Source organism: Ptychodera flava, chromosome 7, assembly GCF_041260155.1.
Source record: "Ptychodera flava strain L36383 chromosome 7, AS_Pfla_20210202, whole genome shotgun sequence".
Classification (NCBI taxonomy): Eukaryota; Metazoa; Hemichordata; class Enteropneusta; family Ptychoderidae; genus Ptychodera; species Ptychodera flava.
Window position 1 is genome coordinate 25,551,732 of NC_091934.1, and position 26,194 is coordinate 25,577,925.

Sequence of the window (26,194 nt, forward strand, 5' to 3'; positions counted from 1 at the left end):
TCGGTGAGGTGTATCGAAACGAAGGCGTGAGCCCTAGAGGAAGAAACACAAATGGATGTATTATACGCAGTGTGGAAAATGGCATTTATGAACGCTTTTCTTACCAACCCCTTAAATCTAGATGGGCTATGAACTAAAACCGTGTAGTCCTTTCACAATTCAGTCAAACGTATGCCAAAGATTTACTGAAGAACTTGGGATTTACATCGAGGTTGAAATAGATAGGGCGATAGATAGATAGATAGATAGATAGATAGATAGGTAGGGCGATAGATAGATAGATAGATAGATAGATAGATAGATGCATAAATACATACATATTAGATACATACATACATACAGACAGACAGACAGACAGACATTTCTAAACCATATAATCTTCAAATACGTGTCTTGTATATTCTCTACATAATGTATGCATGTATACAGTATGTATGGATGGATGGATGGATTGATGGTTTAGTGAATAGATAGATGGAGTTACTCATCACTTTACTGAGGAAATGGCCTTCCTTTTCCAAATGACTGACACTATCTAACAATAAAGCCTTTCCATTTTCTTCTTTTGGACGTTGCGATACTTTATTTTTATTAAAGGCATTCCTCTCATGATCAACTGTAGTATTTACACGGCAATAAAAACCTGGAACTTTGCATTTTTTGAGTTTAGTTCATACTCTACTTGAGGAAGTATTTGAAGAAATTCTTTGGCAATTGAGAATTTAGAAATAGCACTCACAATAAACGTATGTGATTGGTTAAGCCAGTTGCGTCAAATTTAGCAGCCAGTATGTGAAATTTACAGTAGCCAACGTTTGATGTGAAAGCATGATTAGCTGGGGATTTTTTTCATTTTTGCCTCCTAAACAAAATATCTTCCAGTCTTCGGAGAGATGTTTTTGATTCCCGTTATTACGTAATATCGTCTTTGAAAATGTCACTTTTTCATTCCTTGTAGATGGATTTGATCGATTAATTTAAGGCGTTTACGCGTATATTTGCGGCGGTCATGTTTGAATTGCTACTCGAAAATTATTCAGTCTAAGTTGTCGCCATTGAAAAAAAACGTTCTGTGGTCACACTCCTGCAAGCATTTTAACATAAGTTGCATTTGAAGAATGGTAAAGACTTGAAATATCTTTTCGCCAGGCTCACATTGTTCGATATCACGTTGAATACGGATCTACTCAGAGTGTGATTCAGGATGACGTCAGAGTGACGTCATACATGCCCTTTCAGACAGCGAACTCGTACTCCACGTCCGAACATCTGTTTCAGCTTTTCTCGCCAGCGGAGTCGCGGAAAATAATAAAAGTCAATATTTTGCATTTTTACCTCGGCGGAAGGTCGCTATTAAATTTGACATAAAACTTAACCCAGCGGGGTACATCGTCCGTAAACCGCACATGCATGCGGCCTGGTGCGACTCGTGTTATCGCGAATTCCCGAATACCACAACCCATACATCGTCCCAAAGTCACGACCTCTCCCCCGCATATACGCGGCTATTAAAACACGCAGTCGACAAATTTATAAAATGAATACCGGCTATAAATCATATTTTTTCGGCGCTCAGAACAAGAGTATTGTAAAACGGTGGCTATTAAAACTCGCGAAATAAAATGACAGCAAAAATATGCTGAAATTAAGAACGACCAGTGGACAAACGATACAGCATCAATGAGATTTCTCGCTTTGGCTTTTATGGCCCACAAATTTTAATCCGTGTTATCCAGCGTTCTTGCCTGCATTCTTCTCGACCCAATAAAATATTACAGCCAGTAACCAGAGCGCCATCAGCGTTTTTTACAGGCCAATAACCTGTCAAATCCGTTATCTAAATGCCTAATAAACATACATCAAGCAGGGATGCCGTACTAGAGCTGTCAAGGCTCGGGATGGACAAATATACCATCCCGGCTTCCTCGGGGTTCCTTCTCCATGCTACAAATCTTCTCCTGCCTGAAGACCATCATTAGATCAGTATATCTTTTAAGTTTAAACTGTTCGTGTCCCTGTACACTTTATTACACCTGATTTTGCCACCAGGTTAGCCATTCGTTAAGGTAGCACACGCCCCGAAACTCAAAGTCGCAAGCTTGGCCAAGACACCTCCGGCTCCAGGGGCGGGGTTTTTGTCAGCTTTATCTCTTTGCAAATTGACTATCTGTGCACAACTTTTAAAGAAGAACAAAGGACTGAAATCACAGAAGCAGTGAATGTCAACAACCACTTGTACGAGAACCAGGGATCTGGGATCGCCCCTTTAAAGTGGTCGATTGTGAATCCAACAGAACAAATATGGGTCACAGTGCAACGTTTGGTATTGCTGAAACAAATCACCTAAAATTTACCGTTATTGAAAATTCAAAATGGCTGCAGCGCCTTCCATGGCCAAAAATGTAAATATTCAATTTTTTTTGACAAAAAACAAAACAGTTAGGCCTAAGAATTCGTTTACTCCATAGCCTTCCAATTGGGTCCACGAAAAGAACAGTTAACAAAAATCAAAGTCCGAAAAGCCGCGCCCTTTTGGTGTGTTCACCCTTAAACTTGACTCTCTTCGTACAAGCCAAACGACGTTTCGCTCACCTCTCGACAACGGGAAGCCGATAACCTTTCCCTAAGTAAATACCTTGTGCCTTTAGGTCAAAACAACGAAACTATTAAAGTGAAACAAAAAATCAAAACTATAACGAGTTTTTCGATTTTTTCATATTAACATTATCCTAGCCAAAATGGCAAAAAATGCAAAATTAAAGGTATACTGTCACCTGTTCCAATTTTACCACAGTTACCATGGAGAGAGAAAATCTTACCAATCACAGATTTTAAGTTGGTGGCCGCTTTTTAAAGAGAGCGCCCTCACATTGGCATTTTGAATACAAAGGTACGCCCCTTTGACCATATATGGGCATATTTAGATTACAGGTGACTGCATACCTTTAAATGACCTAAAGTTCCACAAATTTGATTCTTATGTAATTTCAATTCATGTTTTTTATATAGATTTCCTTGTCCTGCTACCAAAGAAGCCAAATAGTCAACGCTTCCGATATGTGAATGTCTAATGTTATTGGTGACAACTTAATTCTACTCCTCGCTAGAATTCCTTCCTTGCTTCCATACCTTGCACGATGAGTCGCGTTTGCAAGGCTATAATTTGTATTTCTATTTACTTTAGTAGCGAAGAGATGAAGAGTGGTTTGTCTGTGTTCTACAGCAGATATCATGTGAAAACAGTATCCCTCTGTCCCTTTAAGGCAGTATGCGTCTCAAAAGTGAAAGACTTAAACTTTTGCTCAAAACTTTATTTGAGAAATGTTTCAACCATTACCTTTCAAAATCAAGAAGGGGTCGCTGTGCAAAGTTTTAGTAATAGAGAAACAAACTACCCAAGGTTTACCGATATTTGAATTTCAAAATGGTCGCCATCCCTGTGTTATCTCTATGGGAAAAAAACTTCGATTTTCAAAAAACTAAGACGTTGAAACGTTTTCTTTCTCCAAGGGCTTCAAAATGAGCCCCCACAAGGGGTAGATCAGAAAAGAATGGGAAAAGTTTGAGAGGCGCGTTCTTCCTGGAAGGTAGAATGCGCCACAGACTCTCAAACTTTTCCGATACATTTTGGTCTACCACATATCGAGGGCTGAATTTGAAGCTTATGAAGAAAATAGAACTTTGCCAGCTTATTTTCGTGAAAATCGGAGATAATATTTTCTCCGGTCGAATTAATACAGGGATGGCAGCCATTTTGGATTTCAAGTGTCGGGAAATATTCGGTAATTTGTTTCTCTTATTTATTTATTTATTTATTTTTTTACTTTTTATTTTGAAAGGGAATGAGTCAAAGTTTCCCTATGAAAAAAATTTGCAAACCCTTTCAATTTCGAGGCGTGTTCTATATTAATACTCCAGCGAACGATATCGAGAGTGAAGAGGGACAGTATAACTTTAAGATTATTATATGATGCATATCGAGTTAATTTAATCTCTTTATTCGCTCAACTTCTCAACCTTCTACACAGAGGCAGGTCCACATTTACCATGTAAGCCAGGCCAGGCGGTCTCCTATCGGCAGTTAAAGAAAGTGGGGGTCGCAGGTTCGAATGCATCAAAGCTGGCCGCCGCCATGGTCAAATTCTCCGAAACGTAATGTTTGGTCTGAAGCCAATGCCGTATAAGATCGGAGGGGTCGAAATTGAGACCGCAAGCTTCCCATACCTTTGCTTTGATGGGCCTGTCGAGATACGCCAGCCGAGCTGTAACTTTGGGAAAATGTGCGAGCATCAGAAGTTACGAGGTGGGATTGCACGACACGCGTTTCGGATAAAAATATCTCTGACCATAATCCAGATATGCGATAAAACCAACACTGTAATAGTTTGTGGACAACATTCCAAAAAAAACCCCCGCCAGATGAAAAGATATGCATTTTATGAATCTTAAGTAAGTTGATTTGATCAGGCAATCGTGACTAAGAAGAAAAAATGAGGAATTACACATTTTATGGTTTCTCAAAATTGATCCGCATTAATGAACCATTCTGCTGGTGGCAATTTTCGAAATAATACCAATTTTAATCAGTCTTCATTCAAGCGACGTTTCATTTTCTATGCATTGTTATCACGGCTCGTAAGACCAGCGTACTGATACATTAATTCGCCCCACTGTCCATCATCACCCATTGTTTCTGTATACACTTTAATTGTGTTTACTCACTGAAATTGTGAATATAGTGAAAGATTTAATATTTTACTTCATTTTGCTTTGTTTTGTTCCGTAATAAACAGCTTCTTGTTATAGATTTCTCGCAATTCAACGGTACTGTATCATGCGCCCATGGATTCTCTGTCAGAAGCTTGCGCAAATTTTCCAAGGATCGTAAAACCTAGTGACTAAAACTTGAACGAATATCAAAGGTCGAAAAAAGTAAGACGCGTAAGTCACATAGGTCTTGACTTAACTCTGACTATAACTGTCATGTCATGTGTGAATTGCTGTCTAAAATAGATCTTTCCACTGTAGTGGAAAAAAACTTAAATAGACTGGTACTCCGGGTGGGGGTTGGGGAGGGGTCCATCAGATGAATTTGAGAACTTTAATCGAATTAGTTTTCACATACAAACATGATACTCTTGCGTATATCAATAAAATTGAAATTAAGAGGGTAAGTATTAAATAGCTCTTTGTAACAACCCTTCCGTTATAACTTTAAAAATTCTCCTCCAACTCATTAGTTTTCTATCTCCCTACTCCCCGTCATCCAATCACCCCGCTGTCTTTCTCTAGACAGAATTCGAAAAGCGCCCCCCCCCCCGCCCCCACATAGCAAAAGTCCCTACTGTAATCTGTTTGCCAAATGTTTTCCCCTTTCCCTGACAAACTTCCGAAAGCTACCGAAGTTTACTCCCTGTCGGACCATTTGGCCTTTTCAACTTGTCCGCTATGACTCCAGGCAAGAGAAAATCTATGCCCTCTAAAACGAGAAAAAATTGTAACATGCCCGTTTTCCGCCAACTGAAGCGAGTGAAATGTCAGCCCGCCTGCCAAGAAATCGCTGAAACAATACGAACGACTTTTTGCACGAACCACTTTGATGGCTGCCCCATGTACATACATGCAGGAGTATTTGACTCTTTATGAAATCATCGTACTACCGTTGACGGTGTTTTCCTCGCAGTAGACGGGAAACAAGAGTACAGAGGAGCTACATTCTCATTCACTTGTTTCGAACAAAAGATAAATAGAAATAGAAACTAGACTTGGTTCAAGTCTGTGATTTATGAACTTGTGAGTGGGGTGAACGTGATGAGTGAGGTTAAACGCAATACAAGGGAGTTTCACCCGAAATCACTGAAACCAACTCACTACTGCGCACCGTACTCAAGGGTAACGCAATCGATCGCTAGGAAAACCTGACCTGGGCTGCAAAGTTTCGAATTGGTTTGTATGAAATAGGAGATACACAAGAGAATATGTTGCAAATTATTTTAATTTTTGATAGTCGGCGACCTGAACCAAGTCTTTGTAGAAGTGCTGAAAGAATATTTAATTTTTTGTGCGGTCGGAATCCGTTCACATAGAATATACCTTTATAGACGGTATTTTTATTCAGTGAGGCGTAGATGGTGGGCATATGAAATGAAAAGAAATGTTTACCAGCTAATGTTTTTAACAGTATCATCATACTTGAAATTTGTGTATTTGTGCATTGCAACATAATCATATTTAGAAGCGCGCGTCATAGAATCATATTACGGTCTTTTACACGTACGCCTTATTGGAAACGGTGTGCTTCTTTCATTTTTAGTTGCTTTGAAAGAGTTTCCTCTACTGCTGGCACAGAACATTTTATTTTTACTCGTTGTAAGGGTTGCTGGTTAAAACAACAACAACAACCACATCATCATCATCATCATCATCATCATCATCATCATCATCACATCAACAACAACAACAGCAACAACAGCACAACACATTTTAATGAAACGACCCGAGAAATTTTACAAAAATGCACAGAGCGCCGTGTACTTTCTTTAAACTTTATTGCAACATCTTCCCATTGATTTCCTCTATTTGTTTCATGATAGCCTCATTTAGTAAGGGTTTATATTTTTTTACGGACTTATGAGCCATAATTGTCCCATTTTGCTGATTGGGCTCGAACCTAGCCGAGGATAAAATACTGCCCACAGTTCTTTTGCAATCAATTAATATCGACAGAATGAGCAACCAGTGTGCCTGAAGCCTGAAAAACAAAAGTCAGACAGTACTCAGATTATCGAGGGCGCACTATAAAACAGCGTGGGTGCGTTTGGGCGTACCGTTCTCGTCAGGAGAACATCCGACGAGGGCAGGAGGGAGGGGAAAACTCCGAACGCGACGCGCGGTCCTATGCTATGTACATTTGTGACGTCAGAGGTCAAACAGCTGATAGCGGGCGTGAGTGAGTCGCCGATGCAGAAACGACCCCGTCGTATTTCAGCTCCTTGTCATGTAAATATGTTTTCATTTCACTGAAGGATGATATCTTTGATTCGATAGTGAATCGGAATTTATGTTTCGTGTGCTTTTGACAGGCTCTTGCATTTATTTTTGGTTTTATTCGTGAAAAATTGTCAGCTGTGGTCATCACCACTTGACCTAAAATCGTCCATAAAATGACGTTTTTGCTGCAAAAAACCGCCTGGATGGGACATTTCCATATACGTGGCACTGATTTTGATTGCAGATATGGAATCCTTGGTACACCAGGTTAGTGCATGCCAATTTTGAAAGGTTTGCCCTTTTTCAAAAGATTTATCAATAAATTTAAAGAATTTTGCCAGGTTTGATATATTTTAATGGCTGTCATACTCATAAACGCATGTTGTTTGTCATGTACACCATCACGGTGTGGACACAGGTTATCGTAATGTTGCTTGGATAGTCGTTCGAGGTGGGCGGCCAGAGGTCGCCGTTTAGTTGGTAAAACATGTAACGGCGACCTGCGGCCGCCCGCCTCGAACGACTATCCAAGCAACGTTACGATAACCTGTGGGTGTGGAGGGACCGTGACACCACCAATTATCATGTAGAAACACCAGGTAATTGTTATAATACTCATAATTAGTATGCAATGAAATTCTAGAATCATCACATGTGAAATGATGTCTTAATCAGTCACAGTTGATTTTGAGAAGATCAATTTTAGGAAAGTTATGAAAATCAATAGGACCCAAGGATCCACGATAGATTTCTGTTTGAAATTTATATCATGGAAAGATATTGTTATATGCTTGAAAACAGTGTCACAGATTTCTTATGCTTGCCCTTCTTTTTTGAGCAATAAAAATTTTAGTCCAACACATTTAACTGCCCATATCTTTAAAACAATGAAAGGGGAAATCTGAGACACTCTTTTTGAGGATGTGAAAACAGCTATCTATCTTGCAAATTCGACCGGAAATGTAGCAACTTTGTCACAGAAAGTGAGAAAAATCAAAGGTCAAATATGACAAATCTGTCACTCAGATGATGAGAGACAGCATTCCTGACTTTGACTCAGAACAGTAATTTGGCAGCTAGCTGAATTACTGTACAGTAACATGTCACTCTAGTTCAATCTTGACGGGTGTAGCATGCTAGCTAGCCTGGTTAACTAGGCTCTGATCTTATAAAGTGGTTCAAGATTGTACTACTGATTTTGTCATTGATTTGTTTGTTTGTTTGTTTGTTTGTTTGTTTGTTTGTTTTTATTGTTTATTGGACCTGGTAATAATACTTGAATGATTATGATTGCTGGAATTGATTTGATGTCATATTTCCTGAAGTATGCCACTTGAGTACTGCAGTTCTTTCATGTTCAAGTTCACCCTATCTAAGAACTTTTCAATGTTTAATCTGTGAGAGGATCAGTACAATGGAGACTTTGGCTTGGAGGGCTTAGATCAAAAGGAGACATTGTCTTCAATTTTATCTAGGGCAGTTACTTTTTTGAAAACATTGATGAAACTTTCTGATTTGTCAACATCACAAATCCATTCCATGAATCACATGCTCTTTTCTTCTCTAATTTCACTAATAAACAAGACCGTTTGACCAGTCATGACATAGTGTTACACCACCCTGATATGAACTCATCTTGCCAGAGTTAGTCACAAAAATAAATTTGTTTGTTTGCTTGTCAGAGCAAAAAAAGGGTCAATCACACAATGTGAAACAAATTAAAGTTCCATGAGCTGTAACTTTTGAGTATTTTTCTCGTATTTTTGTTCTCCCAATGAGTTTGACAAATATATCATATGAAAAATATTAAAACTACCTTAAACAGCTGGCACTGCAAAAACATGTTTCATTACACCCTGCTGGGTAAACAGCTGTCATTATGATGTCTCCATTCATGTGTCTCTTAAAAATCCTGACTGATCATACATCATTATCTTTTTAGCTCATATTTGGTTTTATATATAAATACCAAAAAGAGCTTATATTTTCTAATATGAAATTATGTCAGGTATATCATTCAAACTTGGTGAAAGGATGGTTCTCAGTGACTAGAATATGTTTATTTTATTTTCCAGTGACTTTGTCAAGCAATACATCCAAATTCTTGGTTATTTTGGTCAAAATGGGATTGTTTTGTTTTCCAATTTTCCCTATTTTTGGTCCAAAATTAGTCTTCTCTGAAATGTGGCTTATCCAACTGCTTTTAAAATTTGTATTATGCAGGTTTCTATTTTTGACCTAAGTAGATATACCCAAATTGTAAGTGAAATTTCTATATTTGAATTTTGGGGCAATTTATCACATTTTTGGCTAAAAATCTCTGAAATCTGCCTAGCACACTATATGGAAGCGACTGTGTCCTTGACACGATTTTTTATTTCACTTTTAATGAAATAATAACTCATCTATACTATTAGTATACAAACAATACATATACGAATGAAGCTTGTTGAAGCAATTCTTTAGTTTATTGACTCAGTCATTTATGAGATTAAAATGTACACATTTAATTTAACAAGTAAAGGTTAAAAATATTACCGTAGACAATTCATAAAAGCTCATGGTAGGATAGATATGACAAGACAAGATGTTGAAAAAAAAAATAATTCCATTGTTTCTACTGATCAAGCAATGGAATATGAGTACATCTGCAAAAAATGTGCTTTTAGAGTTTGAATCATTTAAGAGACGCACGTCAAGTCATTTTTGCTGTTGCATCAGCACATTTACCAAGTTTGATTTACCAAAAATGCTGATTAGAATATGAAATGATTTTAAATGATTTGCAAGTCCCTAAATGTCTGAATCTTGTGATTGATTATTGGTGGATAAGATGACAAAAAGCATGCAGATCAACACTAATGGACTGCGATGTTTGAAACGAACATAAATGATGACAACCCAAAATAAAAGAATAGAAATATAAAAAACACTTGGGCAAGTAGTATTGTCCATGGGGGTAGTAAAAATCTTTTATACTTGCCCAAAATGCAAGTGATCAAAAAAGTTAATTTCGAGCCCTGTTAAAGGAGCTGTTTTCATGACCACTACATAACCTTCAACCCTTTAGAACAAAAATGAACATGTTTTTTTGGCAAAAAATGATTGGTACACAATACCAGTGGGTAGGGTTATGTATTTGTCCTGAAAACAGCCAATCGCTGGTGTAATAATTAATCCTGACAAATGATTTTTGTCATTTTATATTTTAGATCAATGAATCCATGCCAAATCCAAATGTCCATAAGCAGTATGAAGGTAAGTTTCTATAACATTTTTGTACTTGTATGTTTAAAAATGAAAAGCTAACCTTTTTATTAGTTACAGGCACAGTTTATATCACAATGGTAAGGTTGTTATGTTCCCTTGAAATTATTAATGAAATCTTACTCTGCAATAGATTAAAAAAAAAACATGACTGCAATATAATGTTAAGGACAGATTCTGGACATGTAATCCATAACACAACATTGATTTTATAAATTTAAAAATACATATCAATGCTCATCAAGGTTGTTAGCTTGAACTCAATATACATATTGTTGTGAAAAAATTGGTGGCAGTGCATGTTACCAGCACAATTTTTTTGAAGCCTAAATTCTAAACTTTACTGTGGTCAAAATCAGAAGCTGAATAAATTCAAGAGAATTAATCTGAGAGTGAATTTCACTTTCTGAAAGTTAATTGCTCATTCAATAAAAAAGATTACATGAACAAAATGGATGATTATTGCTGAGTGGTACCTACTCTCAAGCAATGACATACTGGTACTTAATAGATCCATTTAAAAAAAGTTAAGAATGTCTCATTATAAGTCAAATTCAGTGAAACAATGCGTTCATTGTTTGAAAGTTAACTTTGGCTAAAATTGCTGTGTACCTGGTAAACAATAAAGCACGTTAAGATTAAAAAAAAGAACATTTCAGAGACTCGGCCTTATTGTTATTTTAAATCATACGTGCAATGGTGCTTTTTAGGGATCAACCTTTTTTGCATGGGGACAAAACCGTGAAACTGCAACTAATTGTCAATGATTTTCAAGTAGCAATGTTTCCACTTCTGAAATTTAGAGATGTAAACAACATTTAGCCGTTAACTCTGAGTGTAAAGAAGAGATATGCCAACATTATTTGTTGTGAAAGGTCAACAACTTCAGCAGAGCCAGTCCTCATGCAAGAATGGTTGATCCCTAAAAACTCCATTGCAGCCATTTTGAAGCCCCCACACATGCAAGCCTTCACCCCTGTTTGAGAAAAAATGCATGATGTATGGTTTGTGAAAATGATTTTCCCCTACTTATGGAACCAAAAGGACATTATGTCAAAATCGGCCTGGTGACCTTGAATCTCCTTCTAGTTTATACCTCGGATCCATACACTGCGCTATTTTACCCATTCATTTTCTGGGTATATTGAAGACTTTGTACGTCGCCTTTTTGTAGAGAGACATATTTCTGATGGACCAATTTCGTTGTTTGAATGACATCGCTTGATATTTGTGCTGTAGTTATGATCAAGGATAGAAAGCTCTATTGGTCCATCCTTATTGCTATTACTTAGCTCAACAAGCGAGATCTTTTTTTCGTGTGTGTCATTTGCTTCTGAGTCATTAGATTGGCTTGTTGATGTGCTTTGAATGCCACAAGCCATACTCATTATTTGGGCCTTGTTGGCCAATATTTTTTCTTTCAGTGTTGAAATGGTGTCTTTATCCATTATTTCTATATGGCATTGCTGTAAGACAGTAGTCAAATTTGTTTTATTCTGCCTTTCATTTGCAATGGTGTTATTGACATGAAACATAGACATTGCATCCTTGATTGTTTTGCTGGCATACATTGATGAAGATGTGTTTGATGCATGTCTTTCAAAAATTAAAATGTACATGTATTCTGGATTAGCAACGCAAGGCTTCCTACCCTTATACTGTGATTTCCCATTATCCAATGTGTCATTGTACATATACCATCCTGGCTTGCACCCAACACTAGAACAAAAAATCTCACACCAGAAATGATGGGCATTATGGTAAATAATAGCTGCCAAATCATATTGAATATTTTGGCCTATATGAATATCAAGGTTATTTTCTAATAAGAATGGTTGAAGATAATTTTTTTCATCTTTTTCTAGCTCCACAGTAAACAAATATGGTTCATTTATTACAGACAATGTTGTAAATACAGTGGTATTGCAGACCCTATCACCAAGTCGTCTATGACATCTGTAAATGCTGGGATTTCTCCTTTGTGTAAGTAAAAATTCTAACAACTTAACCACATCATATCCCTTTCCTTGATTATTGACAAAATCAAGAGTAATTGACTTTCGTAACAGTGGTAGGGTCTGACACCATGCTATGTGCTGTTTGTTGTGTGTTTGAACAGCTGGACATTGATTAAATAAGGATGTTTTTAAAAAAAAACATTTGCTTTTCATTTTCTTTCATATTCTGATAAAATTTATCAAAAATGGTTCCAATGGCAGCCATATTACCTATTGGAAAAAGCATAAGACCATCTGTGGTATGGTTGCACAGGTAGTGCCACATTGACATTTTGCTTGCATGGAACATATTTCTAGATCTAAGATCTAAAGATTTCATAAAAGTTGACATTATTTCACTTTGGTTTGAAATGTTTTCAAAGGCTGAAAGTTTCCTTTTTACAACATTATACATACATTCCAAAAATGTGTCAATAAAACATGAATTACTTACACCTCCTGAATTATAAGAATAAGATTGGTAATATTGAGAAACATGGGAAGAAGCTGTCTTTAAAATGTCTGTATTTGTTTTAGGTCATCATGTTTGCAAAAATCATCGAAGAATTTGTGTTTAGAAATATCATTTGATTTGAATGAAGGAGCTGAAATGAGAAGTTCACTCTTGTTAATAATTTCTTTTGCCTTCAACTTTAATATTTTTGTTTGTTCTGTTAATATTACAGGGTTTCCACTTTGGGCACAATCCCAGATTTTTTCAGATTTGTTAGTAGGAGTGCAATAAACTCGTTGTCTCTTTTAATTCTGTAAATAGTTGTTTTTTTGGGTGTCCAGCAAACAAAATGACACTCATCTGTATTTGTAACCAATATTTCAAGCTGTATTTGTGGTATATAATTTATTGGAATATTTTTATAAGGAAATAATTTGCCATTGCTAAATGGACATTTAACTTCTATTACAATTTTGTTGTTAACAATGCCATCAGGTGAGGCTCCTAGCCATTTACATTTTTCGTTGTCCTCAAAAACCCAAAACCCTGTCTTCACAAATTTAGTAATATTTAAATAATGTATGTATGTGACAACACCAGAGTCTTCACACATGGTTCCCCACTTCATAGCTTTATTTGGCTGTAGCTGTGTGTCATCGTGGTTCCTTAGACTTCGGTACAAGTCATCCATCTCCTTCTTTCCTCTCCATCCTGTTAGAAGCAGATTTCAAGATACAAGATTATTGGTGGAGTGCCTGGTACAGCACAGTAAGGAGACCTTTGAGAATGCACAATGTAAAGATGAAAATGGGGTAAAGCACATTTTCGTAGCAATATGCCATTTAAAATATGTTCATCTGCTTTTGCATAATCATTGTCATTGTCTACGTGCACTCAATAAATTTATTTTTTATGACAGTCGCATGATTTTATAAAATTAACAATTTACCCAAAGCTGTTGCAGCTTTACTACCAGTGATAAGGCCTCGTCTCACTTCAAACCATTCTGAAGAACACTGTCTAAAATATCTGCTGTCTTTTCTGTCTCCATTGATTTGTTGGTTGTCACTCATACTCTCTATACGGTTGTCCAAATTCACCTCTGGCAGTTTTAGGACTTCAGCAGCTGGTGTTCCATTCTGTAAAATTTAAGGGAAAGGACACAAAAGCTATAAATTTGGCATAATGTTCAGTTTTGAAACATGTCTATACTAAAATTAAGAATTAAGAGTTGTGAATGTCACTGCAATGGATTTTTGGCACTGATATGGGCATTTACATGTTTATATGCTAGGATTAACTATACAAAATTTGTCCAAAAAAACAAAACAGATTGTAATTTATTGACATTTTGGATCAAGAATTTATTTCTCTCAATTTTCTGGTTGCAATGCTTTGACATTTGATTTTAGAGTCTTATATGGTAGCTATCCTCTCTTTGTAACATACTAATATTATGTAGGAAATACTAATGTATTTGGGGCAATTTTTTGGCATTTTGGTCAAAATTTTTCTTTACAAAATTTATTGATCTAATTATTTTGAATTTTAGTTTTGGGGTTCCTTTGGGTATTCTCATTATACTGATTAAAAATTACTGTGAAAATATCCAAAATGTATTTGTGGGTGAGCTTATCTCATTTTTGGTAATGTGTACATGTACAATATGGTGTCATCAGCTGTAACAGGTCAGTTGACACCAGGCTAAATTTAGCATAACTTAGATACAGCTATATCTTTTAGCTATATCTTTTATATCTTTTAAAGTATTGATGAAATTTTTCACATAGAAGTATCTTGATTTTGTATCTACAAGTAACTTAGTTGTTGTCTGATGTATAATAGTATTAAAACCCACTTTGCAAAAAAATGTGAGCGTCTCCGTCTCATTGATGATATTTTTGTTATTTTGTTCTTCTAGTATCATGAACAGTTAAACAGTGGATAATGATTGTGGATAATGATTGTTGATGAAAAATAAAGGTGAGTTCTTTGAAAGAAATATTAGATTTTAGTGCTTATGGGGTGACCAAAAATTAATGGCAGCAGTCAGGCTCTATCCATTTTGAAGCCCTGAATATGAGCACCTTGCATGATTTTCCCGTCTGTTGTAGAGAAATTGCATGATTTATAATTGGTGAAAATGATTTCCCCACTATTAGTGAACCTAGATGAGGCACTTATGACAAAATCAGCATTGGTGTCCTTCCCCTTTAAATGTAACTGCACTATGCACTATGCACTGTACACCATTGTAAAATGCATTGTTGTTCCTTGTAGATGTAATAGAATTTGCAATGTCTTGCTTCATTAGCATTATTACCTCACTAAATCTAATATTCAGTTTAGGACAAGACTTCTTCAGATGACCAGCTTCTCCACAAAAGTAGCAGTTTGATGTTTCAGCCACTCTCATCATGCTTTGCTGTAGCTCTGCATTGTCTTGCCCAGTGACCCTTAACTCCACAATTAAAACAGACATCATTGGTGTGGGGCGCTTGAACATCTTCGGAATATTCTTTTAGTAATTTCCTGACAGCAGTTGTTTTTACTGTAGGGTTAAGACCATCAGTAGCCAGATATGTCACACACCTTCGTCGTGCAAATTTTTGACAAAGTTTCCAAGTAACTGTATGCTTTGTTCCTGTTGAATTTGGAAGCTGGTGTCAAATTCACAGATTCTAGTAACTTTGTCCAGTGGTCTCTTACAGCTTTTTCTTTCCTTAGGCATTCCACTGATGTCATATATGTTGAAGGTGTCCAAGATGGAGTATTGTAATATTTGGTTCTTAGTGTACAGTCTAGATGGTGAAGAAAGTCTAGCAAAGTTTGTTGATTGGTTTTCTCTGTCATTAATGACAAAATACGGTGAGTGTATTGAATTTCATTTTATTTGGCATCTTTAAAAGAATTATTTAATTGTTTGTTGTGCGTGTCGAATGAGTTGAAATTCTTTGGCCTTGCTTTGAAATGTGTCTATATGCTGGAATGATGGTTTTGAAGATTTTCTGTGAGTACATCTGAGGTAGACCACAGATCTTGAGTTGTTGCTGATTCAGAATCGACAGGAGTGACTTTTCTTCTTAGTGGTATTGAAACAAAATTTGGGAGGACTGCCTTATTGTAAGAACCAAATTGTTCTACAAGATCGTTCTCTCAGCTTTGAGGAGAATGATGTTGTTAGTGTGCTATTTCCGTCCATGTATTGTTCAACTGTCGGTTCACCTCCAGTCAGTCTTGCCCGCTGTAAACTGAAGTAGTTTCTACGTCGTCTTGATTGGTTGTCCTTGGCACAAATTTTATTTCAGGATGGTTTATTTTTAGTATCCACTGAGAGCTATAAATCCTCTGATAGATCTTAGAACATCTCTGTATGTTTGCAGTGAAATGAACTGTTTCCAGTAATCAGTCTTTGTTGAGGCCCGATCCTTTTCATGATGCTTTAATATGGAAAACCAATTCTTAAAAAAAAGTAATACTTTTACTAATTTTTCAAACTCTGGTGGTCCTCTTCAACATCGTTCATTACTGAGAAGTATGTTGTACAGTTGTGTATGTATTGCCTTGTCAGCCAAGTTTCCGATCTTCCATAAGAGCTTATTTTCATGTCTTCAGCTACTTCTTCTGAAAGCGTTTCGACTGCACGTTTGACATTCATTTTGGTACATTTATCAAGGTTGATGTGTTTTTCAGATAATTTAGTTCTTTTATGTAGTGCCACATCAAAGAAATGTTCAGGTTTTATATGAGAGGAATGAAGTGTCAACTTTCTGTCTGGACAAAGAACAAAGTTACGTAATCGCTTCATTATGTGGGGAGGGTCACATAACCAGAAAATTGGTTTGTTATCATTGTATGGATTTCTTGACATCCAATCTAATTTGTTATTCCTTTCTATGAAGGCAGCACTGTGGGTAGCCCCGTCACACACACCATAAATAGTCTCAATTTTTTTGTTGTCTCCAAATTTCAAACCTCCAAGGGCCCTTAATACTGAATCAGTGCATTTCTTCAGTTTGTTAGAGTTTATCGTATCAAGAGGAAAACTTGCAATGGGCCAATGAAGTCCCTTCAAGAGATGTCCAAAAATACTGTAAAATTAGTCTTGCTGGTGCCAGTGGTTCTTTTTCAGTGCCAGGATCCATTTCTTCATAATCACTGTCTGATGAATGCAAAGGAAAGCCTCCATCATCTTCATCTTCTTGTAGTGTTGTTTTTTGAGTCTCTGTGAGCATATCTCTGTTAGTGTACAAATCTGGAATATCAAGGTCTTCAAATCCAATGAGGTTGTTTGTTCGTTGGCATACCGTCACACCCTACGGATTATCATCTCGTCCCAGTGGACACCACCAATCCCTTTACAGTTCCTTCGTGCAAGTTCTTGTGTCATAAGTTTCAAGTTTTCCTCATTAATGGGATGATACGACTTTGATGATTGGCGGTAGGTTTTGATAGTTTGCCACGTTGGTATGGGAATTATATTTCTAACAACTTCATATCCAGTTTTACCACATTTTTCTGCTATTCTGGCACAAAATTTAATTACGAGGGGGCTAAAGCGAATGCCTTTTGGACGATGATTTTCTGTAATTTTTCGATTTTTTGATTCTTTTTCATGCTGTGTTAGAGATATTACCGTGTCTGATATCAGACTGTAGAGTACTGAATTTTCCACAGGATATTATTTCTGATAGCGTAGTCAAACAATGTAGTGAGATTTGTTGATGTGAGATTGATATTTGACGGTGCTTCTATTTGATTTTCGGGTTTGCATTCATTAAAAAATAGTTTCTGACAATGTGTTCATTTTCCTCTTGAATAGCTTTACTTTAGACGCAAGTTTCCTGGCCCGCTGAAGTAGAGCTTCATATGTTAATTTGGAAAAAACTTGTTTTTGGAGGTGGTGTTGAAGTGTTTACATTTTTGGTAATATTTCTCTTTATGTATGTACACAGCGATGAACAAGCAGGGCATCTTTCCCTATCACTGCCAGCTTTTATTTGGCAATTTTTGGTGTCATCATTTTTATTGTGCGCTCGTATCGTTTTGACTATGATTTGGTTTGATGGTCGAGGTGAAAATGCTTGTTGGCTTATTGTGAAAGGGGAACTTTCTTTATGTGTAACTTGGTATTCCTGACATGCTAGAATGTCATCAGTTGAGTTAATACCACAACAGATTCTCACTTTAGAGTGTGTTTCTAATTCATCTGACAATTTGTCATAAATTTCTTCAAAATTCCCGGTCACTTTTTTAGTTTCTATCATTTTACCAAGAAGATAAAATTGACAGACTAATACATCATGGTCATAGACTGATTTGATCATACGGGGAACGTGCCAAGTTTCATTGAAAATTAAATGTTCTGAAAAAGGATTGTATTTTGGTCGTAACTACAAACAGACCAGTTGTTTGGAAGCTTGCTTTTACATTTAACATGTTTGATTAATTCAGAACAAAATGAAGTGTCAATATGCTGCATTGTGTGTTGATTTTTTGTTTGTAATGGTGATTTAATGGTATGGAGTTTTTCTCTGTATTTTCTTGGCATTTAAGTAATGGTAACACAAGCTTTTTGCACATCATGCAGATATACTCGATGTTGACACTGTCACTTATGGTGCTGTACAAATTACTGTTTAGATTTATTTTTCTTTTTTCTGTTCTAATGGTATTTCTTCATGTTCATCTAAGAAATCACATGTGACTTGGTATGTTTGGGGATTTGTTAGTCCAAGTGTCACACAGTGCAGATTGCATGGTTGTGACTGACTTACATTGCATTCCTTGTGACAGAGACTACAAGTTTTCATTGTAACTGTTTTTGGCAGATTATTTTTGGTTTGATATTTAGTGTGCCCATGTGGGTGGCCACGTTTTTTTTCATTGTTGAAATGTCTGTTGCAGGTTTTAATGTGGTCTTTGTTGTTCATCTTTAACACAATATCATCTTTTAGCTCGTACACACCATGCAAGGTTTGTAAACGTTTACTTCCCGGATATTTGCATCCAGATATTGCACACACGTCAGCTTCTTGTCCTGCATATGGATTATAAAAAGAGAGTAAAACTTAATAATGAATAAAGCTTATCCCAGAGTTCGTTTTTAGGTAAATGCCCCATTACCTGTACAAAATAAAATATTTCTTGAAGCTCAATTAGCTGTAACTTTTGGATGTTGTGTTATATTTTGTGCGTGTGCATCTACTGAAGTTTCTTGTGAGAATTCCAAAAAAAAAAATTGAAATGCCCAGTAATTACATCTCTTACAGTTTCATCTGTTTGTTAAATCTGCATTCATATTTGAATAACATGTACAACTAACAATAAAAATAATTCATGAATCTTATTAAGTGTGCAACTTTCTACAAATAATTTGGAATTAAACTATTATAAAATAGTGCTCATTGATATCTACTTGTTCATTTTCAGGAGCAGTGAACTCAGGATACATGGTATTCCACTGGAAGTAAATTCATCAGTAAAATCTGTAATGGAATAAACCTGGAAAATGAAATGTGTTTTAATTGCCAGATGTGGAAGATTGAAAATGGTGATGGAACAGAGATGCAGCAAATACATCATTCAGTACTGCTGGACTCTTAATGCCAGGAAAAAGTACATTGACTCCACCAGGGTTTGAACCTGGGACCCCCAGATCCCGTCTGTGCTGTAACATGGATCTGTGCTCTGACCGCTGAGCTATAGAGTCTCACAAACGTCTGATCCTGGATGTAGAAAGATAAATGAAGCTAGTGATAGTTAGGATGTGATGTGATGTGATGGGATGTAGTACTAAATTGGGTGATGTAGAAAGTATGTAAAAAGAGAAAGAGTTTAGATGTTAATTGGGGTGATATTATAAGTATGATGACTTTATGCTATGATAAGAAGCAATTACAATTTTTTAGATAAGTGAGGACATGGTTAATGAAAGAGAGTGTGAAGGAAAAGTGATCATGACATGACTTTATTGTAGCAACATGACAATTAAGCTATTATTATCTGGTGTAAATTTGAAAAAGACATACAAAACATTACTTTATTGATTCGATATTCTATTTCAAGCAACTTAAAAACATTTTCATCCAAATTTAATTTTCATCCAAATTTAATTACTTATAAGTCATAAGTGGTAAACATACTGAGGCAAGGTCCATTTTACGCCTTTACTCTTCATGGTTATCTTTTGCCATTGAAGAGACCTAATTTTGGAAGATGAATAATGGTTTTAAGTGTTGTCAATCCAATCAGTGCTTTGATTTATTGAAGATAATTACATTTCTTCCCATGTAAATCTTCACCGGGATTGCTCTCAGCTCTAGTACCACCTGTCTGGCGTCTTCTGTGCATTTCCTGAAATTGCAACTATCATGCAATATGCATCAAAATGGATTGTTTTGTTGAGATTATCAAGTGTATATCCGGTGTTTCAGAAATAGAATGACATGATACTAACATATTTCATTTTCTTCAGTAATCACAGCATAACAAGTGACAGTGCTGAACCTTCTTGTTGGATTGCATTTTGTGAAAAAATGTGCAGGTGGTGTTCCAGTAAAACCAACTGTCATCTAATGTAATTCAGTGAGAAATTATTACAAGTTACTGGACACCTGTCATACATAAGGGATCATCACTTAAAGGGAAAAGTTAAAAACTCACCTTTTCATGTTGTCTGATGCAGCCAGCAGTTTCAGTAATGCAGTGCCTCTGTAACGAAGCAATGCTCTGTCTCATCTGTTGATGGGCTTTCTGTAATTGGTGAACTCTCCTTTGGTATGACAGAATTAGATATGACTTGACGCACCTCATCTGGTAAAGAAAGATCTTTAACCAGTTATTCAATATACAGAATTATTTTGTATGGTAATACTCTTGAAATATTACTTGTATTTTACACTCGTTCAATGCACAACAAAAAACTATCAGTAATAATATTCTTCTTCACCCACAAATGATGCAAATTTGTCACGTGCTATAAAATAATATTTGATATTGAAAATTGTTTTCAGGCAATTTGCATATTTTATGCTAAGCTTGGAAAAGCACTGCCACAGGATATGAATAGAAGTTGAGATGACGCAAACCAATAGGCCACTTTCATGACCCCTGAGCCCTGAGTGACCTCACAATCTGGTATTTCTGTTGGTATGGCATCATACAACCTTCAACTTTTCTCCCTTTGTGACAAATAAAATCCTAAGTTTTGTTCAAGGATGAGTTGGAGTACACAAATTTCAATGATAATTAGGTTCACGGTTGCAGAGTTTGAACTCAAATTAGTAAAACTTATACCAACAAAAATGCCAGGATGTAGGGGTCACACAGGGGTCATGAAAGTGGCCGATTTGTCCCACTCATTTGGACCTGCTTTCCAATTGAAAATGTTCACATATAAATGAATTTCCTGCACTGTTCATTACAAAATATCATATCCTCATACTGACATTATTTGCAACCCCTTTCAGTGTGGAAGTCAATATTACACAATGTCTAGTTTTCCTACACGCTTGCAATGGTGGCGTGTTCGGCGGCCATACCGGCTACGCATGTTTTGAATGCTATGGAATGATATTGAGAAACTTGAAAAGGGTTGAATATATCGACAGTATGAAGACAATATGACATTTTGAAACAAACAGTACAGGCATTTTATTCAGATGTGAACATTTTCATCTTGGAAAAGCAGGTCCAAACGAGTGAAACAGAAATGGACTACATGTCTCCACTTCTCTTCATCGTAAATTCTGCATGTTTCAGTTAAAAGGATATTTTTTTCAGTATTTTTGTAAATGTGCAAAAGTGCATGATTATTTGCAGCACAGTGCTTGTAGGTGAAGCCGGTCGAAACAACCTAAGGCCCACATGCAAAGCTACTATAATTATATATGCTTCAAATTTTAATCCTTCATATTGCTGTAGTCTCCTGCCAGAAAATACTTACCTGCGGATTACTTATCATATGGTATTTCTTGTGTGTTAGCCTCTTGTGAATCCTCTTTAATTGCACTGTTTTACAGGTCAGTTTTTCTATTGACTTTTGCAGAGTTTGGTACTGAAAAGTAAACAGACATTTTTATCGCTTGTCCTTTTCTGATCTTTAGGATTTATAATGCAGATGCAAGAAATATAAAATACCAAACTTGATAAGGCACTGTCAATTTCCCATGCAGTATTCAAATATTCATAAGGAAACAGCAAGGAACTTCAGAAAAGCTGATTTAATGCACAGCAGTGTTCAAGCAGTGTATATATCCAGATGAAGTGCTGATCAAATCTCTTCACTTCCCTAGGAAGATATGAACATTGCAAGGGACATTGATAGGGACTTCTCAACATTGGTGTTTTACAATTTTTTGCATCTGCAGCAAAGGGTTACTGTCTGTAATTTCTGACAATTCTTCGCTATTTTTCTTCTGTTTATCCTTGTTTATAACGTTTCTTGCTTCCTAAAATATCTAGTTTTCTGCTTGTTAATACAGGATGTGGTTGTGTATGGTCTGATTGTTTTTTTTGTCGTTAAATGACTTTAAATCCAGACGTAAATTCAATTTTCAACATTAAACAGCAGTGATTGTACACAATTAAGTTGTGTTCATTGGCTAAAAACTTACATTCATCATGCTTTACAGAGTTAGACGAGAAACCACACTTGATACCAGGACAAAATATAAAAACAGGGGAACAGTTATAGATAGTACAGCTTTACAAATGTAAATACATTTTCTGATTCCAAATGATACCGAGTTACTCCTACATGAGAATATATAGGCACTGTATAATAATATCTAGCAACTGTACAGTTGGAAATGGAACAAGCCAAATTAATTTCCATGATTAGTCTTTAATATTTTTATTCCATGTCTACCAAACATAATATCCACAATGAAAACCAGAAACCTCTTTTTCACCTCATAATTTGCACAACGATGCAATATTCTGCAACCATGCGAAAACACTTTACAAAGTTTGTAAGCAATGATTTGTTGCAGAAAAGGTAAAGGGATAGTCCTGTTGAAATACAGTGTTTTTTCATGAAACCTCCAAAAACCCATGTGCATGGGATGTGAAACAAAGAATTCATCACTGTGGCCTAATTTAAAGGATAAACTATATGTACTTATTTACAGAAAATTTACTCGTAAGTTTCTACCTACAATATTTTCATCCTTACCTTGTTGCTCAGCCGCCTGGCTGGAACCTCTATGAAACACTAGATGAGAAAAACAATGTCTGAGACCACATATAAAATTAACCCATTGAACATAAATCATGCACAGAATTTGAGTTGAGATGTACCAGCATACTAATTGTTGACTAATTGTTACCGGGTAATTATATATATTATAGCCCAAACATGGGACTATGTGCCCGAGGGTAGGTGACCATTTGCCCAACGTAAGGAGGGCAAATGGTCTCCTGCCCCGAGGGTACATAGTCCCTTGTTTGGGCTATAATGTTTTTATTACATGCCTCTCTTACTCAGTTTGCACCAAAAATATTTACGTTTATTGGCAAATTATAGTCAAATGCTTCATTTTCATTTTAGACGAAAAACGGTTAAAAATAGAACGATTTTCATCATCGAATGGCGCATTGATATATTTAAACTACTGTTATGCGGTTTATCAATATTTTACTGTATGCGGTTTATCAATATTTTTAGGAGAAATTTCCAAAAAACCGTATTTTCTGTGCAAAACATGAAATTTCAAGACTTTTAATCCAAAAGTTTTCAAGTTGAAAATAGTTCCGGTTCACTTTCAGTCCAGTGATGACTATGCGGCCCGCTACGTCATCGGCGAGTTACCATTGAATCCTATGGAGCGCGCAACGTTCGATATACGAGGTATGTAATTAAAGATATTACCCTGTTCAAGAAAATTAACTGGCAAACTTTAAACAATATATTTAAAGGAAAACCTTTATGATGTGCTGGAGAGATGTGCTGGACAGAGCATGCATAACAGAAAATTTGCTATGGTATTACGCCAATTGGCAAGTAACTCTTTGTTGAGATTTATTTTGTTGGCAGACATCGATCCCCCATGCATCTGTGGTCAGGATGAGGTTATCTAGCAGTAAACCCTGGAAGTCACTACACAAGTGCGTTAAGGAATGGCTGGCTGGAATTTTCATGAATAATTAATCAGGCCTAATAAATATTATAATTGTACACTGCGCATGCGCATTTAGTTGTGAAGGCTATCGACGCTGTAGAAAATATATTTCGAGCGTTCTAACAAGCCGGTAGCATCGACTAATGGCTTAATGGTTTTCCAGAAGCTTTTCAGAATGAAATTTTCTTTCAAATTGCAAAATGGCAAATGAAAGTTTCATGCATTAAAGTTTCTAGAGGACTCCAAAAAACTGAAGTTTGTGGTATTTTGTATGAATATTATGTCATTCTGTCTTATATTCGCTACACAGCTTAATGAGAACAAATTAGGCTTTGCTAAAGTTTAAATAGATCGAACAATAGTTAATGCTTCCATATTATTGCAAACACTGAAATTTAGGCGTTTTTATGTTGTTATACTGGGGGCACTTTTTGCACCAAAAAAGACGTCATTATGATCACGTGACTGCCCATATGGAAATTTTTTCAACGCCAAAATATAAGCCTTTGAAAAATGTGAGTCTGTACCGAATTTCGTTCAAATCCGAGGTTTTACTTTCAAAAAATTGCTAATGATCAAAATAAGCCAATTTTGCCATGTAACCGTGCCTCAACGTACTTGCGTAAACATTATTTTAATTGCTTTCATAGATACTTACAGGCCTTTCAATGTCCATATTTCTTTACTTTGGTTTATATCAAAGAAAAATGAAAATAAAATTAAAAAATCTTGACTAGTGTTATCTCATCTACATCTGTCTGAAACAAAAATAAAAATTCAAAGGTAAAGGTTCTAATATTGTCAAAAGTTAAAAGTGCATCCAAATAGTAAATGAATCCCAACATTCAACACTATAGAGGTCGATGTACGTCGTTCAGGCAACAAAATATCAGAGATAGCAAAAATATGAATGTATAGGTGATAAATATATTTATTGCCAATGGCAACAATCTGATGCCACATAGGTGATACTAGAATTGTCCCAGAAAAGTGGCCGGCAAAATTTAAACAAATATTTAATTAAGTACAGGTATGTACTCGACCAATTAATATGCTGCTGTTCGAGAGTACCTCAATGGCCCCTCCCCATCACAGTTAAGCTCTGTGGGACAGTTGCTGTTGTGATTTAAGTATGCCCATGCTACAAGACAGAAAATACTTTTAAGCTAGTATGCACCTTGAAATTTAAGTTTCTCCGATCACTTAAAAATTAAGGTTAAGGTTTCTATACAAGATTGGTATCAAAATGAATGTAGGGTTGATCATCCAGGATATCACTAAATGGTTGAAGTAACTTCACATTGTCAAATGCAATTAACACACCATTCAAGCTGAAAGAAATAGTATTTGTTGTGTATTACTGTAGTTGCAAGAAATAATGGTGCAAGGATGTTGATAAGTCCCTATCAGTTCCCTGGCAATATTCTAATCTGCTAAGAAAACAGTAAGGGATTTAAAAAGATGTTTAGATAATACAAAGCAGATGCAGTGTACATATACAGATGTAGGCCATTAATAGAGGTCAATCTACATCGTTCAGGCCAACAAAATATCAGAGATAGCAAAAATATGAATGTATGGATGATAAATATATACGTTGCCATTGGCAACAACCTGACGCTACACAGGCCGCACCAGAAAAAAACCTGGATAAATCTTTTGGGCACTCAGAATTATACAGTTTTTTGCAGAACACTTGTCAAGGATCCTGTTTTCCCTTCAGCGATCTTATTTTTTTCGTAAAATGCCCAATTAAATTTTGCGATCGAGAAAAATTTGGACCAAACGACAATTTGTGTCCAGGTTGCACGATAACCAAACTCCAAAGTACGAAGTTTTTCTTGAAATTTCCGTTGATAATCTTATCCCAATGATTTTTGTTCTTGTATTCTTTTACTTGTTACACACCAGTTGCTATCGACACATTTTTTGTCAATGACACCTCAGAAATATTCAGAAAACCACTATTTTACTTGCCTGTGCGACACCGACGTCCTTTAAATCTCCCGCTGTGTTGACAAAACTGCTGGTGACGTCACAAATTTACATAGCATAGGACCGTGACCTCTGTAACGGCCCCCTAAGAGTCATTTTATTATGATGATAGCAAAATATTATTACGATCTCACGGATCGAAATATGAATGGAAAAAAATCGCTGTTGTAATTTTCATTTATAATTCATGTCTGCGTGTGCTACGATGGAATCCCACTTTCTGTAATTTAACTTGTAACTGAGGTACACCGGCTATGCGTTGCGCGGTAAATTCCGTTTTAGGTTACTTAGGTGGCCTCATTCGGAGTTTTCCCCTCCCTCCTGGCGTTTGACTGAAAGTTCAACTTTGAACTTTGACGCATTCTGGG

General features: G+C 36.2%; 1 long non-coding RNA gene across 2 annotated transcripts; it reads left to right on the forward strand.

Annotated features, from left to right (window-relative positions):
* The first annotated feature begins 6,857 nt into the window (after positions 1-6,857).
* On the forward strand, positions 6,858-21,795 carry LOC139137098 (uncharacterized). 2 transcript variants are annotated; one of them, XR_011553309.1, is made up of 7 exons: positions 6,858-7,257; positions 10,203-10,248; positions 12,158-12,240; positions 13,427-13,520; positions 14,630-14,691; positions 15,420-15,576; positions 19,141-21,795. It is a non-coding gene; the product is annotated as an uncharacterized lncRNA (long non-coding RNA). The 2 variants fall into 2 exon arrangements; XR_011553308.1 differs by having other exon boundaries at positions 15,436-15,576.
* Positions 21,796-26,194: the final 4,399 nt, after the last annotated feature.